Genomic DNA, 24,274 nt, shown 5'->3' on the forward strand with positions numbered 1-24,274 from the left:
TTTTTTGAAATAAAAAAACCGGTGTGTGTTTTTAGTGCATTATTTAATTTTTAATACAGTATATTATTGTTGCCAGGGACGCGGGTGGCGCTGTGGGCTAAAGCCTCAACGCCTAGGGCTTGCCGATCGAAAGGTCGGCGGTTCGAATCCCCGCGGCGGGGTGCGCTCCCGCTGCTCGGTCCCAGCGCCTGCCCACCTAGCAGTTCGAAAGCACCCCCGGGGGCAAGTAGATAAATAGGTACCGCTTACCAGCGGGAAGGTAAACGGCGTTCTGTGTGCGGCTCTGGCTCGCCAGAGCAGCATTGTCACGCTGGTCACGTGACCCGGAAGTGTCCCCGGACAGCGCTGGCCCCCGGCCAATAGATGTGAGATGGGCGCACAAACCCCAGAGTCTGTCAAGACTGGCCCGTTCGGGCAGGGGTACCTTTACCTTTATTATTGTTGCCATGTTTCTTGTAATGCTAAGCCGCTTTACAAAATTAGTTTGAACAGCAGGGTGTAAATAAATCATGCAAAAGAGAGCTTCGCCTGAGAAACGGCTCAGAGACAAAGGGGCCCAGAATCTCTCACCACACAAGCTAAATCACACCTGCACTGTCTGTGAGCCACTATCCTTTGTGTAAGGGTTTCACTGTACTCTTCTGTACGCGTTCAAACTTTTGCAGGAAACATCAAGAAAGAAACCTACCTCTCATGAACAATACATGAAGCTTCATAGCAAGCCAGACCATCAGTCAGTTTAGCACAGGGCGTGAATCTTTCATCTGTCTTTATTGTATGCAATAAGCCATCCTCCTTTTCCTGTCCGGTTTTCAATCAATTCCCCAGTTACAAAAGTCTAAATGGAGCACACATCCTGGTGCAGATAAATTTCTGAAGGGGGACTGGATGTGAGATATAAACTTACTATTTCCCATAGCCCAACACTGTGTTTATTGGAAGCAGCTATCCAAGGTTCTGTCACCAGAGATTCTTTCAACTTATAATACTAGGGACTGAACCCAGGACTTTTCTCGCATGAAGACACAGCATGTGCTCTGCCAGTGAGCTATGGGACTTCTTTCTCAGTTTCACTTGAGGAAATTCCACAGAGGAGAGTAACCACACTAATCCCAAGGCAGAGGCTGCACCTTGCAATGAGACACACACACCAGAATGGAAATTCATGACAAAGACAAATAGACTGAAAAACAGTTTCTATCCAAGAGCTGTGGCCCTTTTGAATGCTGTAACTCGTTAGTGTGACCTGGGAGTTTGATGGGTGTGGTGTGGGTGTGGCTGGAATGTGGTTTGTTTGGTTGTTGTTGTTGTCTTGCTTTTGTTGTTTTAAGGGATGGCATCCAATTTCGTTGCACTTTGTGCAATGTTGCACTTGTGTAATGACAATAAAGAATCTATCTATCTATCTAAAAGCTACCAACTGCCCTCTGCAGGGTCCTACGAAGGCATACACGTGCAAGAATGGATCCCTGGGCTTTTTGCAAAGCTTTAATCAGGGGGTTAGTTCTTAATACAGATAAGAAAAACTAAATAGTACACCAACCCTTTAAAAGCATCATCAACAAGAAGAGAACTTTCATGCCGGAGAGTTGTATCCAATAGTGGTCCTACTCCTAGCTGGTCCATTAGTGGACATAATAATAATAAATAATAAAATTTTATTTATATCCCACCCTCCCCAGCCAAAGCCGGGCTCAGAGTGGCTAACAACAACAAAAGTAACACAGTATTCTAAAATCAATTCAAAATCAAATTAATGGCAACCACTGGGCCAGAGTTCTGTGAGGATCACCAAAGGAGGAGGTCAGACTGTGCCTTGGCCAAAGGCCTGGTGGAACAGCTCTGTCTTGCAAGCCCTGCGGAAAGATGTCAAGTCCCGCAGCGCCCTATTCTAGTTCCCTTAATTTCAACGGGTCTGCTACAAGTAGAACTTAGTTTGATACAACCCATCAATATCCAGGTACCATCACTGCGGCTCAATAAAGTTTATTGCTATTTTCCCTCAGAAGTAAAGTGAAAAATGAATCAAGTCATAACAAACTAGTTGCATATTTTCCTTATCATGTCACCAGAGTGCATCAACACGAACACTTCATGTGGGCACAAAATGAGCAAAGGCCTATTTCACCCACTTCCAAAAGATGGTACTGCCCAGTTCTCCCCCCCCCCCCCTAGAAAAATAGGTGCTGGAACTCACCATGAACTCTTCATACTCTTGAAAAGGCAATGGCACCCACCTGAGAGGTGCCGGAACTGAGGTCCGGCGAGTTCCAGCTGAAAAAGAGCCCTGGTACCACCTACATCAAAGATGCCCTGCATCAGGGGTTGCCAGATTTACATTTCAAGGTGACTGGAATCTCACATTTTAAAAATTCATACAGGAGAGAAACCATAAAAAGCTGGTCTAGAGTAACAGGCTAGGGTGATGTCCACTGTTTCCAGGGACTGTTCACATTGTGAGACTTTTGTGGGTAAGCTGAGTTTGTTTGGGCCTGGAGAGAGAGCCCAGAGGCTGAGAGGAAGGGTGTGTCAAAAGGAATCAATATTTACTTATATATATATATTAGTAACTGTGTATTAATGTAACATTTTTATAGGTAAGTATTTGTTTTTGCAATATTTTGTTTAAGTTGTCTACTGTTGCTTCAGTTTTTTGTATACCACTTGGAGATATTTTCATATATTATGCAGTATAGAAATTTAATAATAATAGCAGCAGCAGCAGCAGAATGGGTACTGGAGAGAGGCATGATTTGGTGGACACCTGGAATGAAAACATCTTGGGTTCAAACCTTTTTCTAGAGCGGAAACACTGGTTTTGCCCAGGTGAACTACATCTCTATAGTGAGGCTGAGTTGTGAACCAAGGAGGTTTCTGCCACCAACTCACAAGCTAGCAAATTTCATTCTCAGTCTCCTCACTGAACAAATTAAAATGGGAAGAAGTGGAGGTTTGCAGCTCAGTGGCTGAGCAACTGCTCTGCATGCAGAAGGCATCTCCCGGTGAGACTGAGGAAGGCTCCTTGCCTGAAACCTTGGAGAGCCACTGCCGCTCAGTTTAGATGAACATTGAGTAGTTGGACCAATGGCCTAACTCAATATAAGGCTACTCCCTATTTTCCTAACAAGAGTGACCCATCATACAGAGCTATTCTGAGGATTACCCAGATAATGTAAGTGAAGTACCTTGGACAAATTAAAACACGCATGTGAACAGACCCCTTAGCTAGCACAGTAATAATAATGGTACTTAGCATTTATATGAGGCTTAAGATTCTAAATCTTCATCTAAAATGCTAAGTGCCATTACAGTGGTACCTCAGGTTACATACGCTTCAGGTTACAGACTCCACTAACCCAGAAATAGTACCTCGGGTTAAGAACTTTACCTCAGGATGAGAACAGAAATCGTGTGGTGGCAGCGGGAGGCCCCATTAGCTAAAGTGGTACCTCAGGTTAAGAACAGTTTCAGGTTAAGAACACACCTCCAGAACCAATTAAGTTCTTAACCCGAGGTACCACTGTATTATTATTATTATTATTATTATTACACAGCTAACTAAGGGGTCGGTTCACAACCAGGAAACACAAGGCCACGCACAAGCTCCAGAGTGCTGGTTATTAAAAAGAAAAGAAAAAGGCACAGCAAATTGCGCTTGTGGCAAGCAAGCATCCAAATACAAGTCTTCCTAAAGCAAGTGGAGCGCCTAGTTGCAAGAATCTGTACTCAAGATTCAGCACTGGGCAGTTCATCATATGCACAGGTGGGTGTTGGCTCCTGAGCTCTATTCCCACCCACCCACCCAACAGCCTCCACAAACTACCTGAACTAAAGCAAAATGAGAGCAGCTAGCCAATAAGAGCCAGTCTACACATTCTATGGATTTATAAGGAGTGAAGCTTTTCCTGGATCGTACCACTTCAGGCTGCAGGTGGACAACTGTGTCTGTGAACATTCTACTACAGCGAAAGGGGTTCTTACATACACTGCACCACACATCAAAAACAAGCACAATACGGAGAAGGAATAGGTCTAGTCTTTTCCTGTGACTTAGCTGGTTCGTGCATGCTTTGCTGAAGTGGGGAATAATTTTTTTAAAAAAGTGATTCCCCCACCCACTCCCAAACAACTCACATTGTCCAGTCCGGGGGCGGGGGGGAATGCTTTCCTGCTTGTTTCTGATACATGTAAAAGCTGGTCCTCAAAGGAAGAAGAGGTCACAATACGCAGCATGTTAATAATGAGAGGCAGGCAGACCGACAGGCAGACCAGTGCACACAGGAAGCAATTACATCAGGGATAATTATACAAAGAACAGGCAATTGCCATGGGATTTTATAGCAGTACTATCGTCCGACGTAGCTAGCGATTAGGGACTAGCGCCTTGGAGATTCCAGATCTACCCTTGGACACAAAGCTCACTGCTACCACCTCTTAGGAAAGGATGAAGAGGTAGAACCACATATGCATCCATCTCCTTGGAAGAAGGACAGGATAGACATTTAATAAGGTAAAGGTAAAGGGACCCCTGACCATTAGGTCCAGTCGTGGCCGACTCTGGGGTTACGGCGCTCATCTCGCTTTATTGGCCGAGGGAGCCGGCGTACAGCTTCCAGGTCATGTGGCCAGCATGACTAAGCTGCTTCTGGCAAACCAGAGCAGCACATGGAAATGCCGTTTACCTTCCCGCCAGAGTGGTACCTATTTATCTACTTGCACTTTGATGTGCTTTCGAACTGCTAGGCTGGCAGGAGCAGGGACCGAGCAACGGGAGCTCACCCCGTCATGGGGATTCGAACCGCCGACCTTCTGATCAGCAAGCCCTAGGCTCTGTGGTTTAACCCACAGCGCCACCCGCATCCCTAGATGAGTGAATAAATTGCTTTGCCAGCAAAAAAGAGAGAGGCTTCAATTCACCCTATATGGCGCTCCTGCCTTTCCATTCTCCATCTCTAAGCTGCCACCACCCCCTGCAAGCCTTGTTAGCACCCTCCTCCACCCTCCACTTGCTTGGAGAACGGCGTGGGAAAGCTGCCCATGGGCTTTTCACAAATCCAGTAGCCCCTTGAACCAAAACCAATTAGAATGGCCCAAGGTCCTGCCATTGAAGGCTGGGCCTTCTTTTCAAATGACTGCAGTCTCAATGGTTTCAAGGAGCCTGGATGTGAATGTGCAAGGCTCACTTAAGAGTGGTGCTTAAGGCAGGGCCAAGGTGAATGGAACATCTCTCTTCTATAGGAACAGCGGCTCCTGTTTCTAAGAGACCAACTGACCAAGACTTTGTCGAAAATCTCTCCCCTCTCCCCCTCCTGTTCTCCGAGCTGTCGAGGCTCACTTGCCCCTAACTAAGCCAAAAGCAAGGCAATCAATATAGCCATCAACTATAACAATTGTGATTTCTGCTGAAGAGAAAGGAAGCCATTGAAGATCAGGTGAGATCAACTGACACGCAAATTTGTCTGGGTCGGCGGGGTTTTCCCCTTCTGGGGGGGGTGCAATACATTCTACAGGCACACAGAGAGAAACACGGACGTGTAATTCAGTTTGATCACAATGAAGGGGGGGAGAGAAAGTCATGTTCAAAGTAGAAATGCCAATTAAGGATTTGGGGGGTGGGGGACAAATTCATCCAGTTCACATTTTAACACAAACCTACCTACTTAACACATCGTGGACCAACATGCAATAAACTGAACCAGAACTATTGTTCAGATTCTTATTTTATTTTACTTCCTTTAGTTTTTACCCCACCCTTCCTCCCAATGGAGTCCAGGGCAGCGATTCGCAAATCTCTGAACGTTGTGATGTGCTTCTCTAACCAGAAAAATGCATTAAGGCGCTTATATTAAGGGATAGCGCACCCCCAAAATGTGTATAACAGTGAAAACGTATCAAAATGCATTATAGTAGGATAAATGGCTTGCAAAAAATGCATACATTAAGACGAAATGGCATGCAAAAAAAATGTGTCTATTAGGAGAAACATGCATGAGAATGCATACAAATTTTCATGCAGACTTAAAAAAAATACTGCTGAGGAAATAAGAGTGAACGGGACTTAAAGACTGGAAAAATGAGAAACTCACATAACTGACAGATTTGTCCATCCCTACAGCCAACTGATTTTTTTAAAAAAATGAGTGTAGTGTAACAACACAACCTTCTTATTTCACCTTTGCTTAAAGAGCAAATATATAGTCCTTCTCTATTTCACCTCCATAACAACCCTCTGAGGTAGGTTAGACAGAGAGAAAACAATCAACTCAAGCCCCACTTATGGTTGGAAATATCTGTCCATTTTTATTTTCTCAATTTCTTTATATTTTTCCCAATCTTAAATTCAGTTCTCCACATTTTGCAGCAATTTGCCATTATTATTTTAAAAAAGAATCTTCATAAAAAAATCATCTGCATTTGGTGTGTGAATTTCTCCTAACATACTACAAAATAGCTATGAGATGAACAGTACACCAGAAAATCCACAGTTTTTTAGTCTCACCTCTGCTACAAAATGTACAAGATTGGCCTTTTAAAAGTTCCTTTTTCGTAGCCTCACCCCTCTACTGCAGTGAGGGCAGTTTTTGTGGCAATACTGACACATTACAAATAATACAATTTTTGTGCACTGAATACAATTTACTAATGAAATATATATTTATTTATGCACTTAGATATTTTGTGCATGCATGCATGCATAATGTGTTGTAATGATATATACCACACATACATGCACTTCAAAAATCATGTTGGCAGCTTGTTTGCTCAGAAAGCAGTAAATGAACGCTCTAAGCTAAAAACCAGCTGATCTGATCAACTTTGCAGAGGTGTTGCAAATATTATGAAGCTCAGGTGAGGCGCTTTGAACACTTGGTAAGTGCTATATAAATTTCATTGGAGTTGACCAGACATCTGCCATTCAGCTGGCTACAACCAAATAAATTTGACCTTGGTTAAATTTGCAAATCTCAAATATTCACTTTTGACACACTGAAAAAACAAAAGAAATTACCATGCACTGTTAGAAAGAAAAGCACCATTCATGTTTTCCTTTTCTTCCCATCAAGTAACACCACAGAACCAAATGTGAAGAACCAAATGTGGCCTGATTTTACAACCCCACAGATTAAAATGTGGTCCCTTGCCAACAAGTCAAAAGCTCGCAACTACATGTACCACCAAGTGATGTTCTGCATGTGCAGATCTAACACCCGCAACTGTGTTTTCAAATTGTATCGCCTCTAACACAATATTATTCAGTGGGGGAAATTTAAACATTTTGCTGCAGGTCTTCAAGTAAGAGTTCATGAGACAAAATAAAAAAATGGTTTGGGAGGGAGGGAGAAATAAGAAACCCAGGTACAAGGCCACAACAGAAAAGGAAAATGGTTTGGGAGGGAGAAAAATGAGCAGGTTCAGGTACAAGTTTTTAGTTTAAAGTTTTCCTAAAGCCAAGTTGTGGTGAAAATTTTCAATGAAAGGGAGAGGCAAAAGTTCCTGATCTTAGCTGTGTTGATGGACTGGGCCTGCATGCCTTCTCTTCTCTCTTTTGCTACAGCCTAACATAACAGTTGCTGCCAAGTGATGATATCACGTTTGTGCATTCTGCGCCCCTGACACACACAAACCGTCTCTCTAGTCAAATACGCCCAGCTGCCACACTTGTTAGTGGCCCATGATAAGCACGCAGTTCACATGCAACGAAATTCGGCATCCACACCAGCTGTTCTCATATCCATTCCAGTGCTTCAACGGCAAAACATCTGCCTTGAATGCGGAACGTTCTAGGTTCAATCCTGAGCATCTCCAGATAGAGGTGGGGGAGATCATAATCTGAGAGAGCTGCTGCCCATCCACTGAGGTAGATGGACCAATGGTCTTTTGACACAAGGCAACTTCCTAGGTTCCTGCGGGAGCAAGGAGAACCTTAAGCACCTTGGAGGAAACGCGAGATCTACAGTGGTACCTCAGGTTACAGACACTTCAGGTTACAGACTCCGCTAGCCCAGAAATAGTACCTCAGGTTAAGAACTTTGCTTCAGGATGAGAACAGAAATCTTGCGGCCATGGCGTGGCAGCAGCGGGAGGCCCCATTAGCTATAGTGGTACTTCAGGTTAAGAACAGTTTCAGGTTAAGAATGGACCTCCAGAACGAATTAAGTTCTTAACCCGAGGTACCACTGTAAATGTAACACACAAACAAACATGGTCTTGTCGACGGAGACACAACGCTACATGGGCCAAGCAATGTCACAGGCACTTATAGACAAAATGACCTCAAAAGGCAAGGGGGCAAGGGGGGCTGAAGACAGAAAGGGAAAAATGGGAGGGAAAGGTTGTATAATCTAAAAGGAAGGCAAGATAAAGTAAGGAAGCTAAGAAATGTTCCACTGCTCTATGGTGGGTTCTTCTTCATCAGAAGCTTTTAAACAGAGGTAGGGTGGCCATCTGTCTGGGATGCTTCAATCGAAATTCCTGTACAGTGGTGCCTCGCAAGACGAAAAGAATCCGTTCTGTGATTCTCTTCGTCTAGCGGTTTTTTCGTCTTGCGAAGCAAACCCATTGACGGATTAGCAGATTAGCGCTATTAGCGCTATTAGCGGCTTTTAGCGGCTTATCTGCTGATCAGATCAGCTGATAAGCGGCTTAGAAAAAGGGGGGAGGGGGAAAAAACAGCAGGAACTCGCAAGACATTGTCGTCTTGCGAAGCAAGCCCATAGGAAATTCGTTTTGCAAAACACCTCCAAAACCAAAAACTCTTTCGTCTAGCGAGTTTTCCGTCTTGCGAGGCATTCGTCTTGCGGGGCACCACTGTACAGTATTGTAGAGGGTTGGACTAGATGGCATTTCCTTCCAGCTCCACAATTCTATGAAGTGGGAAAGATGCCATGCACACGAGTATTTTATTTGGTCACATCAAATATGCTCATTTCGAGGCCACGGGTGACCCAGGGGCCAGATGCCTCTCTGTCTGGCCCTTGAGACTCTCCCCACTGGCCCCATTTTCGAATGCCTGGATAGTGTCCTTGGACTCTGACCATGCCTCTGCTTGTCTGAACGGAGACAGCAGTATATGTAGAAACTGGACTACTGTACAAAAGGGGAAATCGCACATGTAGCTCCTCCCACTTTTGCCTCTGGCCCCTAGCACCGCTAGAAAAAGACCCTCGGGGCCAGGAAAACGTTCCCCACCTCTGGTGTAGGGCAATTTGAAAGTGCAAGAATATTCAGGGCAGCTCAAGTTGCAGCTCTGAAAGCCATGCCGCTGTGGGGCCAGTGTGGTGTAGTGGTTAAGAGCGATAGACTCGTAATCTGAGGAACCGGGTTCGCGTCTCCGCTCCTCCACATGCAGCTGCTAGGTGACCTTGGGCCAGTCACACTTCTCTGAAGTCTCTCAGCCCCACTCACCTCACAGAGTGTTTGTTGTGGGCAAGGAAGGGAAAGGAGTATGTTAGCTGCTTTGAGACTCCTTCAGGTAGTGATAAAGCGGGATATCAAATCCAAACTCTTTTTTAGTGGGGCTTAAGAATAGAAAGTCGACTGGGTGCTGTCCAACACGTACACAAGGACTCTACAGACATTTTATTTATATACAGATTTTTAAAAACTAAGAGCCTCACTGCATAACATTATTACACAGAAAGTGATCCCTCCCAATGGCTTTTCGTTGGCCTTTGCATCACACTCCGGGGCTGTGTCCAGAATGCTATTCCACATGGTTTGGAAAGAACAAAAACTGGTTGCGTAAATGGCACCTTCGTTCTCATCTCCCTACAGCGTGAGGAAAGAAATAATTCATTCTCATCTTCCCAAGACTATGTGCTACAGCTGAGCTCCATTTCTGGAAAATCCACACCTTTTCATTCCGGCAATGCATGTGGGACCCCGACAAATCACAGAATTGCTGCTGTAATTTTGGATTAGTAACGCTTCCTTAAATGATAGTCTAATTCCAGGCCTTTATGCTTTCAAGCATTCAAACTCACAGAGCCCTTTTTCCTGGGAGGCTTCCTGTGGAATTAGCACCATTGCTAATTTTTTCCAGTCTTAAAAAAAAAAAAAAGCGTACATATATTGTACAATGACTTCTCATTAGAACAAACAAAAATAAACTCCTTACAAGTTTTTCCTTCGTGTTGGTGAGTCTACGATTTAACACAGTAACATTCTCAAATTCAGGAATTATTAACTGTTTTCATCCTGAGGGCCACATTCCATTAAGGACAGCATTCCAGGGGCCACATAGCAGCGAAGCACAGGGCCAGAAACAAAAGTGGACAGAGCAATGACTGTAAATTTTGCCTTTGTCCAGTTTCTAAACACATCTTACTCTGGAAACCCAGCCAGATGGGCGGGTATTATTATTATTATTATTATTATTATTATTATTATTATTATTATTATTATTATTTCCATCTAGAGAAGCAGTTCATTCCAGCCTTGCAAAAGCACTCAAGAAGAATATGCAGTAGGCCCAAAGAGGGTGTGAATGGGGAGGGGGGCGCCCCGGAGAGAGTCCCAAGGGCCAGATGGAGAGATCTGAAGGGCCATATTCAGCCTCCAGACCCGAAGCTCCACCTTCCCACACATTTTGCATGTTATTTTTGTGGCTGGCTCCTTACACTCAGTTGTCTACAGCCAGCTGCAAACCTATGGCCTGATCCTCAACCCCAGGCAGACAAATTATTTAAGCAGATTTGCAAAGTACTTCTGTGCATGCATATTCAGAAGTGCATCCCACTAGGTTAAAAATTAGACTTAGTCCCAAGTAAGGATGTCTAAGATTGCAGCCATGACTTCATGGACTCAAGGGGATAAAATTAATTTATATCCTAGTATATCACAGAACTGTAGAGTTGGAAGGGACCCCAAGGGTCATCTAGTCCAACCCTCTGCAATGCAGAAATCTCAACACGCAGTACCCCAACCAATTTGAAACCATACCAGACCCTGCTTAGCTTTGCAAACACACTAGTAGTTTTATTGCTGCACCAGATCATGGAACATGCTCTTGGTGGGCAATTAAGATGATTATTATCTTATTTCTTATGCCCCACCTTTGCACTCATAAAATCCCAGAGTAGCTAACAATTCTACTCCCGTTATGTCCCAAAGGCCTGATGGAACATATTAGGCCTTAAGGTGTTACCTAACCTAAAATAATCTGTGGGACAGCCTGATTAAACAAGGAAGGTGTTCCAGAACTGCGGTGCCACCACTAAAAAGGCTCTACTTCATATAGTGGTCCTCCAGGCCATACTCACTAGGGGCACTACTAGCCGGGCCTCCTCTGAGGATATTAAAAGCCTAGGTTGGTTGGTACTGGGTAAAGCACTCCTTCCTGTGAGAAACCCATAATCAGGATTCGAATGCAAGACCACTCCCCGCTCCTTTGGCTTCTTCCATCTTTCTCTTTTGGGAACATGTTGGTTAAAGAGCTAAATGAAACCATTTGCTCTTCTTATTCCCCTCTTTCAGTTGTGAATTGCCTTAGTCTTCTCCTTACCTCTTTGAAAGACAGGTAAGTCCCAGTACATGGTCTTAAGAGGCAATAACATTGCTGAAAGCTAAGCAGGTCTGGGTCTGGGCTGTATTTGGAGGAGAGACTGCCCAGGAGCCCCATTCATACCAGCTTGAGTTCCATCATAGAAAAAAAGGTGGGGTCCAAATACAAAAGCATCATATAAATGGATGTGCTCTAAAAATGAACAAAAGGCCTTTATTTGGATACTGGCCTCTAGGCTTGGCGTGACTTTTCACCTGCAAAACAACTTGCAAGGTAAATAGGAGACTGCCTTAAACATCAGGTTGGGCCATTGGTCAATACTGTCTTTCTATACTATCTACACTGACAGAGCAAAGGCCCTCCTGGATTTCAGACATTCCCAGTCCCATTTGGAGATGCCAAGGATCGAATCTGGGGTGTCCTGCAGACACAGCTGATGCTCCACCACTGATCTACAGTCCTTCCCTAGATGTTCTTCAGAGTATGCAAAGATTTTGGCCTCAGGATGTCCCACATCAAGAACAAATATTTGAAACCAAGCAGATGGATTTTGAGCATCTGCCAAACATAGGCCACATCTCCCTTCTTCAGTATCAACTTTATCCACAAGGGACTAACTCACACAGGCAAGTTGAATGCTTGGCTCTGGGTGGCTAGCAGTTGAATGTCAACCAGACCCATTGGAAAGCATTACAAAGGAAGCTGTTTTCTAATCAGGCCGTTGGCCCATCTACTTCTTTATTGCAGCTCTCCAGGGTTTCAGACATGGGACATTCCAAGCCCCACCTAGAGATGCGAGGGACTGAACCTGAGATATTCTGCATGCAAAGGAGATGTAGCTCTACCACTTAGCGACAGCTGCCTTATTACATGTTCCAGTCATCTCCTAATCCAGGGGTCAGCAAACTTTTTCAGCAGGGGGCCGGTCCACCGTCCCTCAGATCTTGTGGGGGGCTGGACTATATTTTTTTGGGGGGATGAACGAATTCCTATGCCCCACAAATAACCCAGAGATGCAATTTAAATAAAAGCACACATTCTACTCATGTACAAACACCAGGCAGGCCCCACAAATAACCCAGAGATGCATTTTAAATAAAAGGGCACATTCTACTCTTGATTCCTGGACCATCCACGGGCTGGATTTAGAAGGTGATTGGGCCAGATCCAGCCCCCAGACCTTAGTTTGCCAACCCATGTCCTAATTTTTCAGGCATCAAGTGATGAACCTGAAGGTGCTCAGTAGTCTTTAAAAATGCATCAACGTAAATACTGCCTGGTGCATCAAAAAAAAGTAATTTGAAACAATCAACTCCTTAAATGCTTGATAAATGGTAAGGTGTATATTTTTAATAGATCAGAATACTGGAAGTAAATACACCCATCCAAAAAACAATAGGCACTACTGACTGATAACTAGTCCACAATAGTCAGAGAAAGAGCTAAAAAATGAACAGTTATCATAAATTAAGAAACAGATTTTTTTTTAAAGACTCCCTGCACACCCAACTTCCAGCGAATTTACTTACGTTAAAACCCATGATGCTATAAGTCAAATACAATGACACTGACATTCAGATTCAGCAGATCTATTACCGAATCAGATCTAAACTAAATTAGGGCCAATCTTTCTGTTGCATGAATTCCAAAAGCAGCCACTCATTCAAAGAATAGATTCCAAGAACTATCTTTCTATGCATTCAGTCAAGTAACCACTCCAGCTAATCTTGTTGGGTAGTACCTATCCAAATCTCGTTCAAAAAAATCGCCAATGTGAATCCAATCAAGATCTTGAAGAATAGCACAGAATATTCTAAAACAATACTTCCTGAAAATATTTTCTGCACAAGAAATGAAGCTGTTAAAAAATGCCCAATCCAACCAAAATTAAGCACTACCATTCCATTCTTCTAAGTTCCATATGTTTCAGTGGGAGACAAACTGCATCCTAAATATGTTTAGCAGAGAGTAGGATTGGATGGAGCTGTCTGTTTCAAGCCAATTTCATGTGTGTTGATTCGTAAGTTTGCCCTGTCCCCCTTTTGCATTTTTTTAAAAAAATTCCGCAATAAAAATAGTTTTAAAAAGGTATTTCAATATGCATTTCAATATACACCTACATGTATTTTATCCAAAATACCCGGGTTGATACATTTTGCTACATTTGAGCCAGGAAATGTATCACAAAATTCAGAGAAGCACAGAATCCAAGAGATAATTAACATTCCAATCCGTTCATTCATATTAATATGCATCAGATTTCACAGAAAATCAAATTCCTCACCCAGCTCTACTTAAGAGTAAGTACCACTGAACATTGTGGTTATTGCTTCCAAGTTTTTTTTTAAAAGCCACATAGGATGTACTGGCAAGAACAAGGTTTAACTCCTTCCTGTTCTGTTCAATTGAGCGTACAGCATGATCTTAAGACTCAGAATCAGAAGCAAGCCCCACAGAGTTCAGCTGGAACGACTCAGTAGTAATTCAGACCATTTAAAAGTTAAGCACTTTTAACAAAGCTGGAACAGAGTTCCATTCCTCCCCCTCCATTTACTTTGGGCTCTATACTGACAGGGAAAAAGTACAAGATTGCAACCATTAGCGAAACCCACTCAGATTTCCTATAAATGGTAGGCTACTTTTGGTAAAATCTGCTTTTTTGCTCCGATCAAGATTCTTCTCCAGCAGCATAGCAATGGAGAGAAAATGCCTGACTCTTTAAGAAGATGGGAACACCTACAGCCACAGCAAAATGTGCAAAATGTACTAAAGTATCCAATGTGCACAACTGTCTACATCTGCAATATTCTAGACCTAGCACACCTTTGTATGTATGCTTATACAGTGGTACCTCGGGTTAAGTACTTAATTCGTTTCAGAGGTCTGATCTTAACCTGAAACTGTTCTTAACCTGAAGCACCGCTTTAGTTAATGGGGCCTCCTGCTGCCGCCGCGCTGCTGGAGCACAATTTCTGTTCTCATTCTGAAGCAAAGTTCTTAACCTGAAGCACTATTTCTGGGTTAGCGGAGTCTGTAACCTGAAGCGTATATAACCTGAAGTGTATGTAACCTGAAGCGTATGTAACCTGAGGTACCACTGTAGTGCCTTTGTTTCTCTTTGAGTTCTATAGATACAATAAAACCACCTTGATTCAAGCAGTTTTGCAAGGCCGTCCTAAACATTAAAGGGAACACTAAGTGCACAGGGGGGGTTTTGCACCGACTGCAAAGAATTAGACACAGGTTGTATTATCAGGCAAACTTATTTGGGAGTAAATTGCACTGAACCAAGGCAGAATTACTTCTGAGTAAACATGCACACTCTCAGGATGCAAGTGTAGTATGAATATTGAAAAGTTAAAGGTAAAGGTAAAGGTACCCCTGCCCGAACGGGCCAGTCTTGACAGACTCTGGGGTTTGTGCGCCCATCTCACATCTATAGGCCGGGGGCCAGCGCTGTCCGGAGACACTTCCGGGTCACGTGGCCAGCGTGACAACGCTGCATCTGGCGAGCCAGCGCAGCACACGGAACGCCGTTTACCTTCCCGCTGGTAAGCGGTACCTATTTATCTACTTGCACCCGAGGGTGCTTTCGAACTGCTAGGTTGGCAGGCGCTGGGACCGAGCAGCGGGAGCGCACCCCGCCGCGGGGATTCGAACCACCGACCTTTCGATCGGCAAGCCCTAGGCGCTGAGGCTTTTACCCACAGCGCCACCCGCGTCCCCTATTGAAAAGTTACAGATAAGCAAATTCTTATACAGTGGTACGACCCCCTCCAATTCCACTTTCCTGGTCAAATTCAGTATGCCCCCAATTTATTCCTAAAGTGAATAAAGCATGGTGTGTAATTCGCTTATTGGGGTGGCTTTAAGAATAAGAACTAAACCATTTCATCACAGACAGACCAACTGACAACTGTTAGGTAAAGGGGCTGATTATTATGATGTTCCAGCCCTGAAGAACAAATGTGGTGGTAAACAGCAGAGGAGGACTTAGGGAGCTGCCTTATACAAAGTCAAATCATTTGTCCATCCATCTCAGTGTTATGTACTGTACTTGCAGGAGCTTTCCAGGGTTCTAGCTAGGAGACTTTCACAACTCTGTTAGGGAGATCCAGAAGAACTGAGCTGGCAACCTGGGAACATGTGTGCTATCATTAAGCTATGGCCTTTCCACCATCACTCTCATGCCTAACTTGTGAATGTCCTCATGGCATAAAGCTGCTTTCTGCAAGGAACTGAATACTGCATGAGATGGATCAAATGAATGTTTAATTTCTTCCATAATCACACATTCCTATAAGCCTATGCCTTACATGTCTAGGCAGCTTGGTTCCTCCTCTCCAACGCACTTCACAAACATAGATGTGTTAGATTTGGTGGTTATTCGGTTTTGGGGAGGGGGGAATCACTCTGTACATGCTCAGTGGAACCATATTACATCTTTACATATCCCAAGGGTAGTGCAACGAGGTTTTAAGGCACTGGTTGTAAAGCAGTGCTTTGGGGGGCGGAGAGAATAAACTCTGACTTTTACTAAATTTCAACTCATTTCAGGGCCTCCCAACTCAACACCCATTTGGGAGGATGTGCAAAAATCTTTGCACATAGTCATGAGGACTTCAGCTTCCATGTGTGAAAGAACTGGGGATTTGGAGGAGCAAACCCCACTTTGTCATTATAAGAGTACAACAGGAGCACCTCTGCTTATGCCTAAAAGCTACGCAACCAGGGAAACACTAAAACAACAAGGGAAGACATTTAGCTCAGCAGTAGAGCACAACACAGACAGTCCTGGGCACAATTGGCAGCCTCTGCAAGTAGACCTAAGAAAAGACCCAGTCTGAAACCCTGAAGATTTTCTGCCAGTCAGGGTAGACCGGGGGCAGTCAGCATGGTGATGGCCATTGTCATTGGACTGCAACTCCCATCATCCCTGATCATTGGCATTGCTGGCTGGGACTGATGGGAGTTTAACCCAACATGTGGAGGGCACCATGCCGGCTACCTCTAGCATAGACCATGATGAGCTGGATGGATGAATGCCCTGACTTGGCTAGTCTTATAAGAGCAAAATAGTACCTCTACCTAAGCTTCCTTGTTCCAGATACATGTCTTTGTCTCTCTCAAATACACACACACACAACCAAGTTCATAACTGGTGATGGAGAAAGGAAGGAACCCCTGCATACTTTATGCCGCCCCAATGGCTTGCGTCCCACAAATTGAGAAGCTGTTGCTGTTAAGGAATTAAATTGTTGCTTATCTGTACTGGTTATGATGGGAACACCAACCAGCACCAACAGCCCTGTGGGAAGGAAGATAAGAGCAAGGGAGGCAGGCAAAGGCTAGATTGTGGCCTGCTGCAATGAGACAACCGTGCCCCCATCCTATTCCACACCACAAGTCACAGGTCCAGATTTATATTTTGTTTTAGTATTTTAAAGTGTTAAACTGCCTTGGGTGCCTTTGCAGAAAGGGGAGATAGAGATAGATAGATAGATAGATGATAGATAGATAGATAGATAGATAGATAGATAGATAGATGATAGATAGATAGATAGATAGATAGATAGATGATGGATAGATGATAGATAGACTGATAGATGATAGATAGGTAGATGCAATAAATAAACAAATTGTGCCAGGTTGTGCCATTTGCATATTATATTTTACTGGGTTGTTTTTTTTCTTTTAAACTAGGTAACCTGCTCTGAGACCTTCAACTGAAAGGTGAGTAATTAACACACCGACTTAATTAAATTAATTGATTAGTAATACTAAGCAATGTATCAAACCCTCAGTGGGGGGGGGAGGAAATGGGGAGAGCTCTATTCCCTGGACCTTTCTAAACATTGTTGATGTTTTTCTGTTGGTGGTGGTAGTGGGGAGGAATGACTGTCAACAACATCCACCAACTAGGGAGTCAGCTCCTGAAAGAATTATAGTGATCTTTTGTGAATTGTTTTCCATGGTTTAAGGTTGGCGGGGAGGGGGGGGACCGAGAGTTGCTTCCAACCAAATCAGGCAAAAAGCACTTATTTGCCTCAAATTGGCGGCTAAAATGTGCCAGGAGTGAGAGACTAGGCCGAGCTAGCGCTGTGCTTTGCGTTGCCATGGGAACGGAATGCAGATTTCCCCAATTGCTTTTTTATTTGCTAGACATTGTAATACATATTATGTTTCAACTCTGGGGTTTGCAGTGGAGGTAAAGAATCCTTTATGAATGTTAACCATTCAGGCAACTTGGAGGAGGGGAGGTGGTGGTGAGGAGTGGGAATGGGGGGGGTTGTCGGGGGGGGGGGGAGAGAGAGAGAGAGAGAGAGAGAGAGAGAGAGAGAGACAGAAAAGTCTCAGCAGTTAAAACAGGTAGTTTATATGCAGGCAGAGTCTCAATGTTAAAGTCTGGCCCTAGGAACCAGGCCCCTTTCTATTCAAGAAACTCTCCCTTCATTTCTGCTCCACTTCACTCTGCACAGAGACCCCCAACTCCACACAAAAGCAGCTGCCAAAGCCCGTGAAAAGTGATCAAATTATCAAGAACTTGACCTCACAGAGGGGGCAGAGTTTTGGGGGAGAGGCCTGTAACAAACCCAAACCAAGGAAGAGCCTGGAAAAGCGGGGGGGGGGGCGTGTAGTGTGCTTGAGAGAAATTCCAAATGCTAATAGGCTTTCTACATAGATTAATTTGATCAAGGGGCATTGTTGCAAAAGAGTTCAGGCACACTCGCTGCTTCACACACACACACACACACACACACCCAGCAGCCTCTTCCTCCTCACACTTTGCACTGTCTTAATAGTTTGGGGTGCATCTACAAGACTTGCAAATTAATTTCAGGCCATATATATCTGCGTGCACACATACACACATCTATTTGGATCATTTGTGTTGTCTGCTACCTCCCCCCCCCCCCAGGTTCTCACAAGCCTGCTCCGATTTGGTTTCTGGCTATTTGCATGCACGCACGCACACAATTGCTGAGGGCAGGGAAAAAGAGTGATTCATCATTAAAACTCCTAAAACAACAAGCACATTAGAAAGAAACATAAAGCAGCAATCGTATATAGGAGGATACCTGTATTGAAGCAACGCGGGGAGCATTTCTCAAACGCCAGCAGCCGCAGACAACTTCATTCCCTGAGAATCTTGATCTTTCGGCTTCGTTTTCTTTCCCCTTGTCTCCAGCTCTCCGGACTTTTCCTCCTTCTTCTTTTTCTTCCGTGCTGCTCCTCTTCGCCTCCCAGCTCCCAGAAGTCTTTGGAAGTCATTTCTACTTTCGGTTATCTAGCTTTATGATGGCTTGATAACACTCATACAGCTAGATAACCAAAGACAGAAACAGCCCTCCCTCTTCCGAGGCGTCTTCTTGCTCTCCTCCCCTCCACTTTTTCTCTCTATCTGTTTTCTCTTTTTTTTTTTCCCCTCCTCATAAAGCTGGGCTCAACTTGGCGGGGGTAGCAGAAGAAAAAAACAAGAGTGGCGAGGTTTGGATCTTCGATCTGCCATCGAGAAAGCAAAAAAAAAAAAAGGAGGAGAGAGAAAGAGATAAAAGAAAGTGAAACTTTTTTGGAAGACGAGAGAAGAAAAAGAGCAGCGTTGCACTCATTTAAGAAGGAGAAGCGGGAGAAGGACCTGTTCTGCAGGTTATGGCTGGCAGAAGTCACCCATTGCTGCGTTCTGACTATCTGAAATGAGGCATTTCCCTTGCGGGGAAGCAGCTGGTTTACATTCAAATCACACCCTGAGATATTGGGCTGATGTCTCGCCCTCTTTCTACTGACCAAGTTCTATACTCCTTTTCTGATGCTAAACACCCTTCTTTGGGAAGTGACGTCAACAGGGCTGGTAGCCAATGGGCGGCCTCGCATTCAAATCACCTCTCCTTCCCGCCTCTTTTGCTCTTTCCCTCCCACGCCTCCCCACCCAACACACGTTCCGCCCCTTTCCTTTTAGGCAACAATCTTTCTTTGAAGTCTGCCATACGAACCCCCAGCCCTCTCCCTCTGCCTGAGTTAAGGCCTGCAACACAACCTTGTGCCATTTCACTTGGCAGCCAGCCCCACTGAAGTGAACGGGGCTTCCTGCAACGCACATTTCCTCTTTTCTGGGGGGCTCAAAGAAACCCACTGCGTGCGTGGGGGGTCTTGATTTTGTTCAATGGGCGCTTCCAGGCTAAACCTTGGGTGCCGCAAATTAAGATCTGAACGAGCGGTCAGCCCCTTGACTAAGGGCGATCTAACACCACTTTGTTGGGAGGTGGGGCGTGGGGGAGGCCTGGGATTTTGCAGACTCTTGGGGGGGGGTGAAATCAGATCATTTTAAAATCACTGGGGGATGGAGAGGATTCTTGCACTCCGCAGCACGAAAGAGGAGCCCTTCTCACGTCCCAGGGCCCGATCCAGCGAAAGTTAAGCCCTATGAAGTTCCCTTGAGTTCATTGGGAGAGTTTTAGACACTTGCTAAGGGCTGCAGCAAACGTGCCTGATTATGGCCCCTATCCCATACATGTTTAAATCGTCACATTGAGCTATTAGCATGGGGAGGGGGCTTCTTCTTAGGTTGGAACGCGTAGGACAGCAGTCATGCTTGAGATTAAGTTCCAACGAGTTTTGTGGGATTTTATTTTTACTTTTAGTAAAAAGAATACCCAAACCCCAGCCAATACATCTCTCCTGTTGAAAAACCCCCAAATGTAAAGTGTTTAATGTTGTCTGGATTCCTGTCTCCCAACACATTAAAAAAAATTATTTATAAATAAATAAATTAAAATTAAAGCAGAGACAGTTTCCCTCTTGAAACAAACACGGGAATGGCAAAAATGTGTGGGCAGCTGAGTTTGGGGAGCCTAATCGTTCAGTATATTTTCTCCTCTGAACGATGCATTTTTCCCTAGAAGAATTGAAAATGGAAAACAAGTGCCTTGGGGGGGGGGAAATCCCCAGTTACGAAATATGAATTATCTCGTATTTTTCTACGGCCTCCAGCCTCTCACTTACAATGCAACACGCCCTTGGCTCCAGCACTCTATCAAATAAGCACCACCCAGAATTAGGAGGCGAGATGATTAAAATAAATAAATGGTTTTATCCCTTTCTTCTTCTCGTAACGCGTCTTTGCTTTGATCTGCTGTGTGTGGAAGACACCCGCCTCACCTTCAGCACCAACGCCTCGCTCCTCAACGCGTTTTAACACACTGGAGCGATCGACAACGAGCGATAGGCAACGTGCTCACAGATCAAACAATACAGGCATTAGAAGCGATTACTGTCTGAACCGGCATCAGACACAATCTCTCCTCCTATCGGTTTCCAAACGGTCCCCAAACCGAGATCAGATCCGGAAATGCAACGCGAAGCACGTTTGATTGAAAACGAGCAGAGAATGAAGGGGGAGGTTAGAAGCCTGGGCAAGGGAGCAGCACCTAAGGAATTCTAGAATAGCGAATCAACAGCCTCGGATCCACCCTTTATTCCGAAATAAAGGTAACATCCAGCAGGCCAAGCACATTTTCAGTGGAACTCCTATACATGTCTACTCAGAAGGCAGGCCTTTTTTTAGCTCAATGAGACTTACTTGCAGGTAAGTGCAGGCGGAGGACTGCAGTTTAAATCACAGCAGGTTACTGATCTTAATGCACCAAGTTATATGTGACAAGTTTTCCACAGAATCCTGGAATTATAGAGTTGGAAGGGACCACGAGGGTCATATTGTCCAATCCCCTGCAATGCAGGAATCTTTTGCCCAACGCGGGGCTCGAACTCACGACTCTAAGATTAAGAATCTCGTGCTCTACCGATTGAGCTATCCACGCCTAAAAAGCTTCACCTCCAGATCACATTCCCTGCATGGAATTCCAGATTGCTGCTAATCTCAGAAGGCGGCGGGATCTAACTCCACAATCCTGCGCCTATTTACCCAGAGGTAAATCTCACTGTGTTTCCGGAGATTTAGGTTGCGACCCTTAATCCCATTTTCCTGTAACCAAAAACCCCGCTTGAATTCCACAGGACTTACTTCTGAGGATATCAACTTGCCTCTGGATAGAAATGCTTAGGGTTGCGCTGAAGTGAGTGGGTTTAGGATTGCAAGTCCAAACCGGCTGATATCCAGGCACTAGGCTCACCCTTATGCCACTAGGGCGAGAGAGATCAACAAGATTCTCCACACACTGGATTCCATTCTAACGCGCATTCCCAAAAGCAATCCAGCCTTTTTGGATTCTTTTTTGGAATGTTTAGGAGGGTGACATAGATCTCTGCTTTTAACCATTTTCAAAAGGCTGTCTTTCCTGTTTTCCTATCGCTATGCAGGCGCGCGCGCACACACATATAGCAATCTAATAATTAGATAGATTATATTGGGTAAGGGGGTCTTTCTTATCTCCGGGCTCTTGACCTGCACAAAGCACCAATGGATATGATCTAATAGCTTATACTACTTCAAAAATTAAATCAACATTAAATCAACATTCTCGCGTGATTTTTTCCCCTATAAAGATTTTTTTTAATTTAAAAAAAAAACTAGCTACAAGGCTAATCCTAGTTTAATAAACGGCCTCGGAAGTAAATTCCTTTGATTTCATCAAAACTTACTTCCAAGTAATGTTAGGACTGAAGCTCTAAGGAAACCCTAGAGTTCTCTGAATACCCCCAGGCAAAATCTTTACACACCGCCTTCCAGGTACAATGGAAAAGGGACCTTAAGGGGCTCTCAGACCATTCCGTAGGTCACTTAAACCGAAACACTTAGATTGAAACTAAGTCAGCGGAACAGGTATCCACCGAAAATCCTGACTTTGTCAATAAATCGTAATTTCGGAGGAGGTCCACGAGGTCCGGTGTTCTAATTCCAGAACCTTTGAATGAACGGTGGGATTAGATTTCAGGGACGACGCCCTCCGCCTCCATTCTCCCCACCATTTCTTGGAGGAAAATTAGGCTCCTTCACTCTCCCCCACCCTCCGTTTTCTTTTAATTTTGACTCGGAACAAACACGCTTTAACAACACCGCTCCACCCCACCGGGCGAATGGTACACGCGTGTTGCCGTTTGAAAGGATCTGATTGGGTGGGACTGAGAACGTGTGGATCAAACCGGAGTGAAAGCAGTGAATGGGATCTGACTTCGGCTCAGAAGCAGATCTGCAACTCCCTCCCCTCCTCCCACGGCCTAATCCAGTGTATTTGCAAGACAGATTGTTTTAAAGGACTAATCTTGAATTAGATTTCCCTGGACTAGAAGACTGGTGGGAAAGCGGGGGAAAGATACTGAACATTGAGAATTTGGGGTTTTCAAACAAAATCCAAATATTACTGATCCTCTCCCCAGGTCCAGGGGGAATTATTGTAGATTTTCCTAAAAGAAGGAGGTGTGGTTCTCTTTAGTAAAGGATGATTATCCGTGGCTGGCTAGTAGGTCCCTCCGCTTAGTACCCATCCCCAAAATTCCACCTTCTCGAACGCCATTTCCCAAATGCTCACACTTCTGCATAGAGTCTTAATGTTCTGCGCCTCCCCTTACATATTTCCGTGCAAATATAAAACCTTTCCGCCTGAGTCCACGTCTGTTGCCCGCAGGGCCCGGCACCTTTGCAGGAGCGAAATATGCGGTGCAATGGTGGGGAGGGGCGTGTGGATGATGCTCTCTCAATTTATTTTATTACCCGTGTGGGTTGCAAGCGAAGGGAAGGCCCATCAAGTTCCGAAGATTTCTAGCGAAAAGGCGTTCGGAATGATGTTCTGGGTTCCACCGACATTCATTCTAGGGTTTGCGATTGAATCAAGGATGGGGAACTAGTGAAACACACACACACCCGGGTGTTACTGAACCCCAACTCGCATTGCGCCAGGCATCGTGTGAAAAGTGGTCAGGGATGATGGGAAATGTAGTCCAGGAAGGATCTGGAAGGTCACCGGTTCCCCTTCTCGGAATAAAACGAGGCTTCCCCCCCCCCCCTCCAACCTGGCCTTGTAGAGACGCGCCGCTCGTTTCTGCCTGTACTGTTGTTGTTGCTGCTTCTCCTCCTGCGTGGAAAACAGAAGCAGGCATCTCAAGGCCAAGCGCGCGATATTTCCTCCAGCGCCTGAACAGGATGGCCGTAAAACATGCAAGGAAAATCCTTGCATTCATTATTTCTCTGTGCGCAAATACGCAGAAGCCACTTGGACGAGCTGATTTCTGCCCCCCGCCCCCGCTCCATCACACAGGTAGCTTGCAAGCTAGGCAGACGATTCGATAACCTAAATCCAGAACCGACAGGTTCTGCCACAGTCAGAGTGTCTTAGCCTTTAAGGTACTACAAGACTCTGTTTTTGCTGCAACCGACAGACATGGCTACCCCTCTGCAAGCAAGCTAAATCTAAAACGTTGTCGTTGCCATTAAATGTGTGTGTGTGTCACATTGACTTGTCTCCTCTAGTCAATATTCTATGCATCTGCCCGTGCAGTTGAACGGTATGTTTCAAATCGATGCTAAATGCCACAGTATCTCTCCTCTATGGGGAATGGCTGTTCTACGTGTGCGTTGAATCCGGATAAAACAGATTTGTTAGCTGAGTGGGTGGGTGTTGGAAATAAAGAAAGAAAGAAGATATGTGTGGATGGATAGATAGAATATTGATAAGACAGAGAGAGGTGGTGAACGACGGGTAAAAAGAGGGGAAGGAGAGATGAAGGGAAGGAAATAAGGAATTTAAATATAATCTAAATAAATCAAATAATCCCTGGATCAAACCACTATTTCCAGAGAGGGGCTTCGAATCCACGGAA

At 44.7% G+C, this 24,274-nt stretch overlaps 1 long non-coding RNA gene across 2 annotated transcripts in view; it reads right to left on the reverse strand.

Annotated features, from left to right (window-relative positions):
- Positions 1–24,274, reverse strand: part of LOC309518533 — a 100,230-nt gene that overhangs the window by 65,623 nt on the left and 10,333 nt on the right. For both annotated transcript variants that reach the window (XR_014213439.1, XR_014213440.1), the window contains exon 2: positions 18,583–19,006. This is a non-coding gene — a long non-coding RNA (uncharacterized lncRNA). The remainder of the gene's footprint in view (positions 1–18,582; positions 19,007–24,274) is intronic.

This window comes from Podarcis vaucheri (assembly GCF_965113315.1).
Source record: "Podarcis vaucheri genome assembly, chromosome: 14".
In the NCBI taxonomy this organism is placed as follows: domain Eukaryota; kingdom Metazoa; phylum Chordata; class Lepidosauria; order Squamata; family Lacertidae; genus Podarcis; species Podarcis vaucheri.